Raw genomic sequence first — 16856 nt, forward strand, 5'->3', positions numbered from 1 at the left:
AGGGTCTACTGTCCCCCAGGGCCTGGCTGGGGAAACAGAGATAAATATCACAGCCATAGAGCAACTAAAGACAACTGCACCTTCTTTCCTGTTGAGGACTTCAGAGCCTGCACTGTGGGCAGCACTGTGACCTCAACACAGCCTCATGAGGGAGGCAGGTTCCAGAAGAGAACTCTGAGGGCAGGAGTTTCGGTGCTGTCTCTCTACAACTACACAGCTGGTCCATGGCTGGGCTGGGCTGCAACCCCAGGGTTGGAGGCCTTGGCTCAGAGGCTTGGGGGAAACCTATGGCAGGGAGTGGGGAAGGCAGGGAGAGCCTTTTCTGCTGCAGTGCTTCTGCTTTGTCTCTCTTCCCCTCCAAACTCCCTTTTTTCTTTCTCAGCTGATCAGAGCCTAAGGAGGCACCAATTGGCTAGTGGGACTCCAAGCGATGATGAAAACCCTGAACTCATGGATAAAGGGACAAAGGAAACTTGCTCCCTGGAACCAAGGACTTGGGATGGGGAGAGTGGCCCACTATTTCAGGACACTCCTGGTAACTCCTGTAGATGGTCCTCCCCTAACAGACAAAGACAGGCAAAGCCGCAATGGCTGCTTCCACCTCATGAGTGTTAGCACAAATTCATTCATTCATTCATTCATCTGTTTGTTGAGCCCTGCTATGTCAGGCACCCTGGGGGTATAGTGACGGAGAAAGCAAATAAGGTTCCTACCTGCAAGAAGCTTATGGTCTAGCGCAGTGCACCCCAACTTTTTTCACCTTGAGGTACACCTAGAAAATGATTAAATGTGTATCAACTATCAGAGTGACTGATGAGATCACTCTGGCTGGTGGGGACCAGCCCAGATCCTCCAGCTGACCCAGGACCCCACAACCCCTCCAGTCCCAAGGGCTGAGAGGATCAATATCATAGTAAGCCATGCACCCTGGCTAAGGACCTCCAGCTACATGGTTATAGGTGGGTTTCTGATTTGTAGCTACTGGGGCAGTCAAGATTAATGGAAAACAAGGGTACTATAACCTGGGAGTGTCAGACCTCAGAAGAATGAAACCATGGTAGTTTCAAACCATGGCTGCAAATTCTTAACATCCCTCCCATGAAGAGATGGTGTCCATATCCCCACCCCTCCCATGAAGAGATGGTGTCCAAGTCCCATCTCTTCATGGGAGGGGTGGGGATATGGACACCCCTATCCCCATAGGGATAAGTGGGCTTGTGACTGCTTTGACCAATAGAGTACAGCAGAAGTGTGATGCTGTGTGATTTCCAAGGCTGGGTCATAAAAAAACAGGCAGTTTCCACTTTGCTGACTGGAACCTGTGCTTTTGGAGAACTGAGCCTCCACTTAAAAGGTTCCACTATCCTAAGATACCATCACGGAGAGACTATGCATACATGCTCTGGTTGACAATTCCAGCTAAGCCCACCCTTCAGACCCACACCAGATATGTAGGCGAAGCAGCTGCCTATGACTCCAGCCCTTTTTGTTCAAATTTTCCCAGACATCATGGAGCAGACAAAGCCATTTCCACAAAACCCTATCTGAACTCCTGACCCACAGAATCCATGGCATAATAACATGGCTATTGTTTTATACCACTGGGCATTGGGACAGTTGTGCAGCAGTAGAAGCACCAGGACAAAATCAAAGCCCCAACTAAGGATGCTGGGCTGACCCCAGTTCACAAGGATGACCCTCCACTGCATGTTACCACAAGAGGTGAGGGTAGTGGGAGAAAAAAGACAGCTCACAGGAAAGCAGCTTCCTCAACCTCAGTCTTCCTGGCAGTGGCAAAGTTAGCATACCCTCAGCAGGTCAATCTTCTAGTGGTCTACAGCCTGCTCCTGCAGCCTTTGCATGGACTTTGTAAGCACCCAACTTTGCAGCCTTTGCATGGACTTTGTAAGCACCCAACTCCCTGTATTAAATCCTTCTCTGCTGACAAGAACCAGAGTAGCTTCTCATACCTGCAACTGAACCTACCTAATACAGAGCCCAAATACCCTGCTCACACTCCCAGAGCCAACTTGGTTTCTCTCCATTTCAGAGATTGGCTCTTAGCCTTTTCACTGATTATCTGTGAAATTTACCAGAATCCTTCTAGTAAGTTTCCTTTGCTTTGCCAAAATTGATTTCTGTTGTTTGCAACCAAAGAACTCCAACTGATACAAAATTTAAGCTGCTAATTAAGTGAATATCTTATCTAATAGTCTCCCCTTATTCACAGTTTCACTTTTGGCGGTTTCAGTTATCCAGGATCAACCATGGTCTGAAAACATTAAATGGGAAACTTCAGAAATAAACAATTCATAAGTTTCAAAAGACTTTCCTTATAGTATATTATAATTGTTCTATTTTATTATTAGTTATGGTTGTTAATCTCTTACAGTACCTAATTAATATATTAAACCTTATCATCCATATATATGTGTGTAGAAAAAACATAGAATATATAGGGTTCAGTATTATCCAAGGTTTCAGGCTCCCATGAAACATCTTGGAACGTATCTGCCTTGGATAAGAGGGGGACTACTGTATTTAACCCCCTTTTTAAGAACCCACTTTTCAGATGAACAGTGTAGAAAAGAATAATTTTCATATGATTTGAAGATACAACCGTAAATGTTTTTAGTCTTTAGGGATAGCTTTTTTTGTGCATGAAAAATAATCTTCAGAATTTACTTTGGTATTTAAAGCTAATTATTACAGAAACAAATTCAAAGGCCTAGTTTTCCCTATGTTTTTAAGTTCAATTTAGACATAGTATTCAATTTATAAATCTTTCAAATTTCACAATAATTTTAGGAAGATTTGTATAACTTAATTCCTTGGAATATTTTATCTGTATTTATAAACCCAACATAATAAATTCCCTTTTTAAAATAATTCAGTTGTCTAGCTAACCAACTTTTCCAAGTACTAAAGTGATTCTTACAAATCTCCTAAATCAAGTTTATAAATACAATGATGAAGTTCTTTTAAATGTGCCTATGCTATTTATAGACTAAGATTCTCTTGCAGTTTTCAGCTTAGAATTTAAATTGATTGCTCGGGACTGTAATTAGCCAAATTCTCCAAATACTTTTGGACACCTGATACAGTTTGGCTGTGTCCCCACCCAAATCTCATCTTGAATTCCCACATGTTGTGGGAGGGACCCAGTGGGAGGTAATTAAATCATGGGGACAAGTCTCTCTCGTGCTGTTCTCATTATAGTGAATAAGATGCATGAGATCTGATGGTTTTAAAAAGAGGAGTTTCCCTGCACAAGCTCATCCTTTCTTTGCCTGCCACCATCCACATAAGATGTGATTTGCTCCTCCTTGCCTTCTGCCATGACTCTGAGGCTTCCCCAGCCACGTGGAACTGTAAGTCCATTAAACCTCTTTCTGTAAATTACCTAGTCTCAGGTATGTCTTTAACAGCAGCATGAAAATGGACTAACAACACCACTTGGGTCCTACCTCACACCCTCACAGCCTACCTTTTGCTTTAATCACTCCTGTAGTAACCACAGGTGAGGCCAGACAGCACCTCTCAGCTTCAGTCTCTTGCTTTGTACCTGTGTAATTCTCAGACATTCAGACACTATGGCAAAGGGCTCCTTGGGAACTGCTCTACATTCATACACACACACACACACACACACACACACACAGAGCGAGAGAGAGAGAGAGAGAGAGAGAGAGAGAGAGAGAAGGGAGGGAGAGGGAGAGGGAGAGGGGGAGAGAGAGAGAGAGAGAGAGACTGACCCCAGAAGTGTACGGGATATCCAGTGAGAGAATGAAGCCAGTGGATAAAGGATATCCTCTACCATTTTTCCGGCAGACAAACCTGAGGCTTATTCCACATGGTTCCTCAGAAGTGCCCAGAAGGATGGAGCATCAGTTGCCCGTAGCAATGACCAAGTCAATTACGCACCGAGTTTTATTGTTTTACTCCTGTTCCCTATATCCCTTATCAGATAAACTACCTGCCCCTGAGCTTCCTCTCAGCTCTGCTTTCCAAGGTGAATGCTGGCTAAGACAAATGCTAATGCACACAAATTATTCCCAGATTTTACACAATAGTCATAGTAGGGGTTTGATTTGCTTCATAATCTCTGTTCTCAATTCTAAATTTCCCCAGGGTTAAAAGATTCACCAGAGCTGCCATAACAAAGTACCACACCTGGGTGGCTTAAAACAAGTGAAACGTATTATCTCAGAGTTCTAGGGGCTGAAAGTCTTAAATCAAGGTGTCAGCAGAGCCACGCTCCCTTGAGACTCTGGGTAGAATGCTTCCTTGCCCTGCCCTGGCTCTGGTGGTGGCCCACAATCCTTAGCGTCCCTTGGCTTGCAGCTGCGTCACTCCAGTCTCTGCCTCCATCTTCACATGGCTTTCTCCCTGTGTGCATCTTCACATCAACTTCCTTCTGTGTATGCTGGCATCCAGATTTCCCATTTTTATAAGGATACCACAAGTACTGGATCGGGGCCCACCCGAATGACTTCATCTTAACTTGGTTCTCTGCAAGACTTTATTTCCAAATAAGGCTACATTCTGCAGTACTGGGGATGAGGACATCAGTGTATCTCTTTTCAGGGGGACACATAACGCCACAGTGCCCACTAAGGAAACAATTAAGTAATTCTAAGCAATTAGAGGGATTTCAAGCAAATTTTCAGGTTTTCTGTCAGCTGGGCCATTTTGCAAATTGGCTGGAGATTTTGACAGGATTTGAGATCAGAAACTGTGAAAGGCCAGACACCATGGCTCACACCTACAATCCCAGTATCTTGGGAGGCTGAAGAGGGAGGATAGGATTACTTGAGCCCAAGAGCTGGAGACCAGCCTGGGTAAGATGGTAAGAGCCTGTCTCTACAAAATAAAATAAATAAATAAAACTAGCTGGGCACAGTAGCATGCCCTTGTAGTCTCAGCTACTCAGGAGGCTGAGGTGGAAGGATTTCTTGAGCACAGGAGATCAAGGAGTGCAGTGAGCTATGATTGTGCCACTGCACTTCAGCCTCGGGAACAAAGCAAGACTCCATCTCTTAAAAAAAAAAAAAAAGTTGAAAGAAGGAAAAGAAAAGAAAAACTGTAACCGAGCCATCTTCCACAGTTACCACACCAATGGGAATCTAAGTTCATGCCTTCCAATGGAATTGTGGAAACAGAGATTACAAACTATAAAATCATGAATTAGCTTTGGCTAGAAAATGTGGAGGAAAGCAGAGTTACCAAGGCCCGGTTAGCAACTGCCCAGGAACAACCCTAAAAACATGAGAGACTGTTGATACAGGTGCTTTGAAAAAATAAGTCCTGATGTAGCCATTAAATCTTATTAGGTATAAAAGGAAAATAAAGTGCATATTTACACAACTGTGAACAAAAAACGTAAGCTAATTCTATCACCAGTCTGTATCTTGTCCTCAGAGTTGAAATCTCGTCTAGTTTGCTAGAAAGTCCAATGATCTTTGCTGTAATATTGAAAGTTTTATTTTTGTAGTTCCAAAGATTTTGGCTTATAATCTTAAGACTAATGTGTTTGTTTTATGTAAATACATTACAGAGGATGTTTATTGTAGAAAACAGCATTTGTTCACTTGAAGTTCTAAGCTACATTTGTCATAGGAAGTTGATTTTTCCCAACAATCTTGGTGACAAATTAATTCACGGTGACATGACTTGTCTGGCTCAAATTAACTCCTATAAAATGAACAAACTAGCTTTCTTAACATTAGGAACATAGATAAAGGAACATTTCTTCTTGCAATATGCATTTATAAGTAAAGTAGTGCTAACAGATGAAGCTTAAGTACATTTGAGAGATGATCCTGAATTAAGATCATTTGATAGATGATGAAGTTGCTTGAATTCAAGTTACATATTACCTCATTCTTAAGTCTAATGATTCTGTATCTAACCCAAAACCAGGATGGCAGACATTTGATGGGATTTGACTATCTATTTACTTGATGCTACTATGAATTCATTTCATGTACTCCCTAAAATCTATGAATCCATTTAAATCCATCAAAATGACATTTGCTTGGATTCTGCAGCTCTTCCTGGCTTTGTCTGGCTTAAAAGTCAGAACTTCCAAGGTCTTATGCATGACAGGAGAGAGGTCAGCTTCATAAAGGCATATGGGGTGGACAACCACTTTCACTGTTGCCATAAGAAATTTCCAGGTGAAAAATAAGGAATGAACAGAGAAGGCTGATCCTTCCAATGCATAGTTAAAACCCTTTAAAGAAAATCAGTGGATCTTTGGCAAACATTATACATTCTAGCCTTTTTCATATTAAGGGGAAAACATAAATTATATCCAAATAAGTGATAATAAATGCATCTGAAAGCTCCATGCTTCCAGAACACTTTGCACCAAAGGCTCCTCTCTGAGGTCTTGGGAAGCAATGAGGCAAAGAAGCTGCGTGTTAGATTCCGACTGAGTAGTGCAAATGACTGCTAAATTAGTGTGAATTATCTGGGCTGTTCCATGTGGCCATCCAACCAAAGTACTGCCTGTACTGCAGAACTGCCAGAGAAGGCCTCCTGGCCTCTATTTTATTCTTCAACAACAAAATACAAAGTACCTCTTAGTTTCTGACATGAATCAAAACTAGTCAAAAGATCAAGCACAGGGGCCAGGCACAGTGGCTCATGCCTGTAATCCCAGCACTTTAGGAGGCCACGGTGGGCGGATCACTTGGGCTCAGGAGTTCAAGACCAGCCTGGAAAACATGGTGAGAGCCCATCTCTACAAAAAATACAAAAATCATCCAGGTGTGGTGGCACACAACTGTAGTCCCACCTACTTGGGAGGTTGAGATGGGAGAATCGCTTGAGCCCAGGAGGCAGAGGTTGCAATGAGCCAAGATGGCACCACTGCGCTCTAGTCTGGGTGACAGGGTGAGACCCTGTCTTAAAAAAAAAAAAAAAAAATCAAGCAGGGACAAAAAGTGGGCACTTGCAAGACACAGAAAAACCGCAAAGAAATGCTAGGGCTAGACGGAGGAGGGGGGAAGTGAGCTATAAACTTGTCAGTGAAGATGAATAATCTATCTTGATTTCTTTGAAAGAAGGCAGGGTCTAAACGAACAAATGGATATAGATGAAAGCATAGGGAGGTGATGGGGAGCTGTTGCTTCTCCCTGGGGTCTTTCTGTTCCCCTCAGCTCAGTCATTTGCCTCATCTTTTCCCGTCCTGCCTTGCCAGTGCATGCAGCCCACAGCCCCTCCCTGCAAGGGCTATCCGGAGGCAAAGAGGGTGGATTGGGAGTTCTCTGTGGCTTGGGAATGGGAACCATATTCTTGGGTCTGGCACAGACTATCTACCAATCTAGTTGGTTCTGGAAGCTTCTCAGAGCACCTGGGCTTCATCTCCTGAACCAACCAGAGGTCCTCCAGGACTTTCAAGTCAGGTAGCACTCAACTTACCTCCCAATAGGGGAGTACAGCTCTCAGGCTACCCAAGGTACCCTACTCCCAACCCTTCCCACTTCTGGTGGCAGCTCTGGACCCAACAGAACTGCCCCCTCCCTATCACATCCTAATTCTGCTTCTTCTGGCACATCTAAAATTTCCTTCTGCTCTCTCTTGGATCTGCTACTGATAGCCAGACATGGGCTCAAGGCTGCTATGATCTGAATGTTTTATCCCCTCTAACTCATATGTTGAAATCTAATCCCCAAGGTGATATTAAAAGGATCAGCCTTTGGGAGGTGATTATGTCATGAGAGCTCTGCCCTCATGAGTGGGATTAATGCCCTGAATAAAAGAAGTCTGAGGGAGGGGTATGTGTGTGTGTGTGTTTACCCCTTCTGCCATGTCTACCATGTGAGGACACAGCAGAAGGTGCCATCTATGAAGAACAAGACCCTCACAAGACACTGAATCTGCTTGCACCTTGATCTTGGACTTCTTAGACTCCAGAACTCTAAGCAATCAATTCCTGTTGTTTATAAATTACTCAGTCTAAGGTATTTTGTTAGAGAAGCCTAAATGAACTTACAGAAAGGCTAACGCATTATCTACTTTCAGGACTCATTCAAGTTACTTGCTAGATGTTGTAGGAGTTACAATCTTTCACGCATTCTTTTTTTTTTTTTTTTTTTTTTTTTTGAGATGGAGTCTCTCTCTGTCGCCCAGGCTAGAGTACAATGGCATGATCTCGGCTCACTGCAACCTCCATCTCCTGGGTTTAAGCAATTCTCCTGCCTCAGCCACCCCAGTAGCTGGGATTACAGGCACATACCACCACTCCCAGCTAATTTTTGTAATTTTAATAGAGATGGGGTTTAACCATGTTGGCCAGGCTGGTCTCAAACTCCCGACCTCAAGTGATCTGCCCGCCGCGGCCTCCCAAAGCACTGGAATTATAGGTGTGAGCCACTGCACCTGACCTTTTCATGCATTCTTTACAAGAGTTTCACTGTCACAGCCACTGTTCTGCTATCTAGGTTAACTCACACATCCCTGTGACCCACAAATGTCAGAATAGGGCACTATTAAATGACATTAAGTTCACCTCTCAGTTTCAATTCTGCCCAACAAATGTAATCCCTAAGGAATCTCATTCTCTTCAAGGGACATCTCAACTCTCTGAAATAGGAGAATAGGTTTCCATCCCCTTCACCTTGGGAAATACTACAAAAAGTCATATCCCTGTGAATCACAACTTAACCACACACTCAGGCAGGAGTGTGAAGGAGGTCTTCCTGTCTTTTTCATATCTGAGCCCCTGGATCCCTTCTTGTGACCGGCACTTAGTAAATGGGAAAATAACCATAACAGCAACACCACCACTAACCACTATTCAACCTCTAGGACAACTATGAAGGGGGTAGATGTGCACAAGGGAGCCTAGGTGACAACGATGGGCCACTTGACTAACACAGTCACAGCATCCTATAATAAAAATCACTATAAATTCACAGAATTACAAGTAATAATAATAATAGCTAACATATACTCTCCATTTACTGTCTAATACTGCTCCAGTGATTACTCTTGGTTTAACAACTTTAGACATCATCTACTGACTTCTTATCACAGACATAAAAATTGAGGTCTTATCCCACATCCCTTTCTGCTCCTTACATCCTAATGAAGTTATGACTTTGAATTAAGTTTGTATTTAGAATCTGGGCCAGGCATGGTGGCTCACACCTGTAATAATCCCAGCACTTTGGGAGGCGAAGGCAGATGGATCACCTGAGGTCAGGAGCTCGAGGGCAGCCTGGCCAACATGGCGAAACCCTGTCTCTACTAAAAATACAAAAATTAGCCGCATGTGGTGGCACAAGCCTGTAGTCCCAGCTACTCGGAAGGCTGAGGCAGGAGAATCACTTGAACCTGGGAGGCAGAGGTTGCTGTGAGCCAAGATCATGCCACTGCACTCTAGCCTGGGCCACAGAGTGAGACTCCATTTAAAAAAAAAAAAAAAAAGACAAGACATTAGAATCTATTACTCTATGTTTATTATTGAGCTAAGTAATGTTCTCTGATTACATTTCCTTTCTTATAGTTTGTTTTTCCTGGAGTTAATAATTGTCTTTTTTTATTCCAATCATTTTCTTAAACTTATGGTTTTAAGACTTCCCACAACCTCCAACAGCTCTGTAAAATATCTTTCAATCAAAACTTACATACTGTCAACCTGTCAAGTCTTCTATCAGTTCCATTTTCCCCTTGAGTTTCCCCCACAGAGCTCCCTATTCTCTGGTCCACTCAGAACCAACTTTCCTGACTCCCTAGACCTACTTTACTCTTGTCACTCACACCTTCACCCTTCTTCTCTCTCTGGAGCTAGATCCCAGGTTTACTGGATCACATCTGCTTTGTTGTATTTGCTAATTTTGATGAACTATCCTCCAAGAGCCTCCTGAGAGAGTGTGTGGAGGTATATCAGGATAGAATGGTTTATGCTTCAGTAGCACACAACCTCAAGAACTTAGCAACTTTAATACTAAAGGTTTATTTCTCACTCCATGACATAATCACTGGGAATTACCAGCTGGAAGCAATGTTCCACATCTCGTCACTTACAGAATCTAAGCTACCCAAAGAGTCATTATCACAAGCATTGTAGCTCACTGAGACAGACTAAAGGAAACAGCATAGTGAAGCTTCCACCTGGAGGTATCCCACATCATTTCTGCTTATATTTGATATGGCCACACCAAATCAAAGAGGAAAAAGGAGAATGGAAAATACTTGTTGAATAGCACTAATGACTATTGCAGGAGATTAATTTTTAAAAATACTTTTCATGGCCAGGCACAGTGGCTCATGCCTGTAATCCCAGCACTTTGGGAGACAGAGATGGGCAGACCACTTGAGGTCAGGAGTTCGAGACCAGCCTGGCCAACATGGTGAAACCCCATCTCTACTAAAAATAGAAAAATAAGCCAGGCATGGTGACACATGCCTGTAATCCCAGCTACTTGGGAGGCTGAGGCACAAGAATCGCTTGAACCCTGGAAGTGGAGGTTGCAGTGAGCTGAGATTGCACCACTGGGTGACAGAGCGAGACTCCATCTCAAAAAAAAAAAAGTCATATCTAAAATGTCTTGATTGTGTTTCATACTCAATTAATAATGTCTGGGAATAGAATTCAAGATTAGAAACAATTTTCTCCCAGAATTTTGAACAGAAAGTGTCCCATGTCCCTTAGCTTCCAATGTTGCTGTTGGGAAGCCTCATCATGCCAGGCTCTTTCCTGAGGCTTTGTATCTGACCTCTTCTCCCTGTTGTTGTTGTTCCCATATTTTTTCTCTTTCTCTCTCTGATAGATTTTAGGATTACATTTTTATTTCTGCTGTTATGAAATTTCACAATGACATGCCTTGATATGGATTTTTTCCCCATTTATTGTGCTAGGTATTTTTAATCTGACACTTACGTATTTCCTTTCTGGTCAATATTCATGTACTAGTTGATAAGTTCCTCCTTAGTGTTTTCTCTTTTGTCGCTCTCTAGAGTGGTGATTAGATGTCAAGCTCCTGGAATAGTAATTTATTTTATCTCTACTTTCCTATTGTTCTTTTTGGGGTTATTCCTTCTAGGACATTTTCAACTTTATCATCCCATCACTTTACATATGCACATAGTTTAATTTTTATTTCCATGAGCTTTTCCTTAACTGATTCTTCCTGCCATGTTGCATTCCACACCCCTCTCTTTTCATTCTGGCTCTTCACCCTCTGCTGTGTCTTGGTATATGACCCTAAGACAATGTCATGGCTCTCTATAGTGTCCCTAGGGATTTGGGTACCTGGATGTTGGTAAACTCCCCATTCCACCCGGCCCCAGCCCCAGCTCTTCCTGGTTAGGATGAAGTTCCAGCCTAACTTCTCATGTCTCCTATTTTTCAACCTTTTAAGTTGTTCCACATTCAAGAAAATTGGAGTCAGAGGCACACTCAGCCAAAATTCACAATCACTGTTAAGGAGAACAGACAGAGGTAAAACAAAAAACAAAAACAAACCAAAGGAAAAAAAAAACCCTAATTCTTTAAAATGCACATTTCTTTTTTATTGCCTGTCTAGAAAAAATTTAATGTTCCTGACTGTAAATTGAATCATACAAGTATTTATTTAATATCCAGCCCAGTTTTGTGTACTGAGGATACAGCAATAAAAAAAATACACAAAGTCCCTGCTCTTCATTCTAATGAGGAGAGACAGATAATAAGCAAAATGTAATGTGCAGGAGGTGATAAATATTAGACAAAAATAAAGAAGATTGTTGGGCCAGCAGTGCTGGCAACTGGAAATGGGAAATGCTGCATTTTTTAAGACAGTCTTTCTGATCCCTTCTCTGCTTAATTGTCAGCTGTATGCTGAGTCCCTCCCTACATTAGTTTGTTTTCACACTGATACAAAGAACTACTTTAGATTGGGTAATTTATGAAGCAAATAGGTTTAATTGACTCACAGTTCCACAGCTGTACAGGAACCATGGTTGGGAGGCCTCAGGAAACTTATGATCATGGCACAAGGCACATCTTCATAAGGCAGCAGGAGAGAGAGAAAGCAAAGAGGGAAGTGCCATGCACTTTTAAACCATCAGATCTTGTGAGAACTCACTCACTATCATGGGAACAGCAAGGGAGAAATCTGCCCCCATGATCCAATCACCTCCCACCAGGTCTCTTCCCCAACACTGGGAATAACAATTCACCATGAGGTTTGGGTAGGGACACAGAGCCAAATCATGTCATTCCACACCAGCCCCTCCCAAATCTGATGTCCTTCTCACATTTCAAAACACAATCATGTCTTCCCAATAGTCCCCCAAAGTGTTAACTCAATCCAGCATTAACTCAAATGTCTGGGTCTGAAGTCTCATCTGAGACATGGCTCAAGTTCGTTTCACCTATGACCGTGTAAAATCAAAAAAAAGTTAGTTACTTCCAAGATACAACAGAGATACAGGCATCAGGTAAATGCTCCCATTCCAAGCGGGAGAAATTGGCCAAAACAAAGGGACTACAGGTCCCATGAAAGTACGAAACCCAGCAGGGCAGTCATTAAATGTTAAAGCTGCAAAATGATCTCACCTTTATTCCAGTTCCCAACAAGTTCCACATCTCCATCTGAGACCACCTCAACCTGGACTTCATTGTCCATATCACTATCAGTATTTTCAGCAAAGCTGTTCAACAGGTCTCTAGGAAGTTCTGAATTTTCCCACCTCTTTCTGTCTTCTTCTGAGCCCTCCAAACTGTTCCAACCTCTACCCATTACCCAATTCCAAAGCTTCTTCTACATTTCTAAGTATCTTTATAGCAATGCCCCCACTTCTTTGGTACCAATTTTCTGTATTAGTTCATTCTCACACTACTATAAGGAACTACCTAAGACTGGGTAACTTATGAAAAAAAGAGTTTGAATTGACTCACAGTTCCACAGGCTATCCAGGAAGCATGGTTGGGAGGCCTCAGGAAACTCACAGTCATGGTGGAAGAGTGAAGGGGAAGCAAGCACATCTTCACATGGCAGCAGGAGAGAGAGTGTGTGAAGGAGAATGTCCCACACACTTTTAAACCATCAGATCTTGTGAGATCTCACTATCACAAGAACAACAAGGGAGAAATCTTCCCCCACAATCCAATCGCCCCACCCCCACCAGGTACCTCCCCCAACACTGGGAATTACAATTCAACATGAGATTTCGGTGGGAACACAGAGCCAAATCATATCATTCCCCAAAAGAAAGCACCTAAAGGTTCAACAAGTTGATTAATCCACCTCCAAATCCAGCATCTCTGAAAGATGAATAATTCCCCGACAGCCTTTGGCTAAAAAGGTCAGTGATTGAAGGCTGGAGAGTAAGTCAAGTACTTGAGCATGCCCAGCATGCTCATGTGAGGAGAACAGGATAATGACAATTCAAACTCCAGTTTGAAAAGGGGAGAATGGGAAACCACACGTGGTAGTCACTGGAATAGAAATAGCAGGAACTCCTGCTGTGGTTTGACTGTGCCTCCAGAATTCATGTGTTGGAAACTTAATCACTAATGTAGCAGTTATAGAAGATGAAATTTTGAAGCTTTTTGAAAGATGTTTAAGTCATGGGGACAGAGTCCTCATGAAAGGATTAATGCTGCTATAAAAAGGGCTTGCAAGAGTAGGTTTGCTCTCTTCGTTCTTCTGCCATGCAAGGACACAAAGTTCATCCCTTTTTGCCCTTCTGGTTTCTATTATGTGATGATGTGGCAAGAAGGTCCTCACTAGATACCAAATGCCAGAACCTTGATCTTAGACTTCTCAGCCTTCAGAACTCCAGGTTTAACATTCTATTCTCTGTAAGCAACTTAAAGATTGACCTAGGAATCATCTGCCAACTCTGTAATATTTTCTGGCAATAAAGTTTCCTTTAAATTTAATAGGCTTCAGGGGCCAAAGCACACACTTCCCAGAGTCTGAGAGCCACCTCCCTGGGACCACTCCCACTGACAGCTACCAAAACCCCCAACCCCAGCATCAGGGCTGCAGTGTGTGTGCACATATGCTGAAGACAGACTCTCCCAGTCCACCATCATGGCTGCCACCACCACCTGAATGTGCTACTAGGGAGCCTGGGGATTGCCCCACCCTGCCCACTACAGCCTGTGCCCATGCACCCCACTAGAAGGCCAGATGACAGGCCCAGGTGGCCTAGCACCAGCCACTCCCCACCTTTTGCCCAACCATGATGCCCATAAGCCTGAGGATCATCATATCCCACCCCTCCCCCCCCCACTGCTGGCATCTATGCACTCCTCCCAGGGGCCAGAAGACAGGCCCACCCAGCCTGTTGCTACCATCACCACCAGCACCCACCCATATGCACCGCATGGGAACCTGGGGACTGGCCTGCACAGCCCATCACAGCCACTGCTAACAACAGCACATGCTGCTTTGGAGCCCAAAGGTTGTCCCATGAACACTACTGCCATTGCTCATCCCACACATCCTATCCAGAGAACTAAGGAATAACCTACTTGCCCAGCCCACCACTGCCATAGCCAGCACCTGAACAATCCACCTGGAGGCCTAAGAATCAGCCCACCTGGACCTGCTAACACCAATGTTAGCAGTGTTAACACTATGTATACCTCCCAGGGGCCCAAAGACAGGCAACCTCAGCCGGCCACTATGACCACTGGGACCTGAGAACTGGCCACCATCCCTGTCCCCAGCAAAACCTCACCATACCCTCCACTAAAAACTGCAACCTAAGCCACTGAGGAAATAACAGACACCACTGATGCTGTTTACAGCTGAAGAAATTGTACAGAGACAACACTACTATGCACACCCAGAATTAAAGCTAAAATGCCCTCCTGACCAACACCATAGATACAGCTTTAGGAAAATGTATTCCCCTATGAAAGCCAATCCAAAAAATTGGAAGAATAGACTGTTACACCAGATGCACAGATACTGTAATAAGAGAAATCGAAAAGCAAGGAAATATGACACCTCCAAAGTACCACAATAATTCTCCAGCAACAGATTCCAATGAAAAAGAAATGTATGAAATGCTGGGAAAATAATTCAAAGTAATGATATTAAAGAAGTTCAGTGAGGCCAGGCACAGTGTCTCATGTCTGTAATCCTGCCACTTTGGGAGGCCGAGGCAGGAGGATTGCTTGAGCCCGGGAGTTTAACAGACCAGCCAGGGCAACATAGTGAAACTTTGTCTCTATTTAAAAAAAACCAAAAATTAAAAAATTAGCCGGGCATGGTGGCACACACCTGTTGTCCCAGCTACTTGGGAGGCCGAGGTGGGAGGATCACTTGAGCCCAGGAGGTTGAGGCTACAGTGAGCCATGATCATGCCACTGCACTCCAGCCTGGGTGACAGAGTGAGAGCCTATCTAGAAGCAGCAGCAGCAGCAGCTCAGTGAGATATACAAGAACACAGATAAATGATACAAAGAAATCAGAAAATTCAGGATATGAATGAAAATTTACCAAAATGATAGATATTATAAAAAAGAATCAAAAAGAAATCCTAGAACTAAAGAATTCAAAGATAAAAACTAAAATACATTTGAGAACTTCTGAAATACACTAGATTAAGCAGAAGAAAGAATTTCAGAACTTGAAGACAATTCTTTTTAAATAACCCAGACAAGAAAAAGAGAATAAAGAGTAAAAAAGAATAAACATAGCCTACATGACATATAGTACACCATAAAGTGACCAAATAGTCAAATTATTGAGGTTCCAGAAGCCAAAGAGAGAACAAAGGAATTAGAAAACCTATTCAACAAAATAACAGATGAAAAATCCCCAAGTCTAGCAAGAGAGTTAGACATACAGATATATGAAGCTCAGAGATTCCCACATAGACACAATCCATGGCACATCACAGTCAAACACAAAATTCAAAGACAAAGAGAGAATTTCAAAAACAGTAGGAGAAAAATGTCTAGTCACTTACAAGGGAATCTTCATTAAACTAACAGTGAATTTCTCAGCAGAAACCTTGCAGGCCAGAAAAAATTGAGATGATATATTCAAAGTGCTGAAGAAAACAAAAACTGTCAGCCAAGAATCCTATACCCAGTAAAGTTATCCTTAAAAATGAAGGAGAAATAAAGTGTTTCCCAGACAAGCAAAAACTGAGGGAATTTATCACCACTTGACCAGTCCTACAAGAAATACTTAAGGGAGTTCTACACCTGGAAATGAAAGGATGATTCACTTCCAAATGTAGGACTCCCTTAAGCATTTCTTGTAGTCTACCATTATGAAAACACATGAAAGTATAAAACTCACTGGTAAAGCAAATGCACAAATAAAGAGGAGAAGGAACTCTAATGTTACCACTACTGAAAACCACAAACTGCAATAATAAACAATAAGAGAGAAAGAAGGGAACAAATGATATACAGAACAAGCAGAAAACAACAAAATGTCAGGAATTAAGTTCTCACATGTCAATAATAACATTGAATGTAAACAGATTAAATTTTCCACTTAAAAGATGCAGACTGACTGAATGGATGAAAAACCATAACCCAACTATATGCTGCTTTCAAGAAACTCACTTTACCTGTAGACATATAGACTGAAAATAAAGCAATGGAATAAAGATATTTCATGCAAATGGAAACTAAAATCAAGCAGTAGTATCTATACTTATGTCATATAAAACAGACTTTATGTTTAAATGGTAAAAAGAGACAAAGAAGGTCACTATGTGTGATGGTTAATATTGAGCGTCAACTTGATAGGACTAAAGGATGCACAGTTTTGTTCCTGGGTATGTCTGTGAGGGTGTTGCCAAAGGAGATTAACCTTTAAGTCAGTGGACTGGGAAAGGCAGACCCACCCTCAATCTGCACAATCTAATCAGCTGTCAGCACA

The sequence above is a fragment of the Pan paniscus genome, chromosome 17 (assembly GCF_029289425.2).
Source record: "Pan paniscus chromosome 17, NHGRI_mPanPan1-v2.0_pri, whole genome shotgun sequence".
In the NCBI taxonomy this organism is placed as follows: domain Eukaryota; kingdom Metazoa; phylum Chordata; class Mammalia; order Primates; family Hominidae; genus Pan; species Pan paniscus.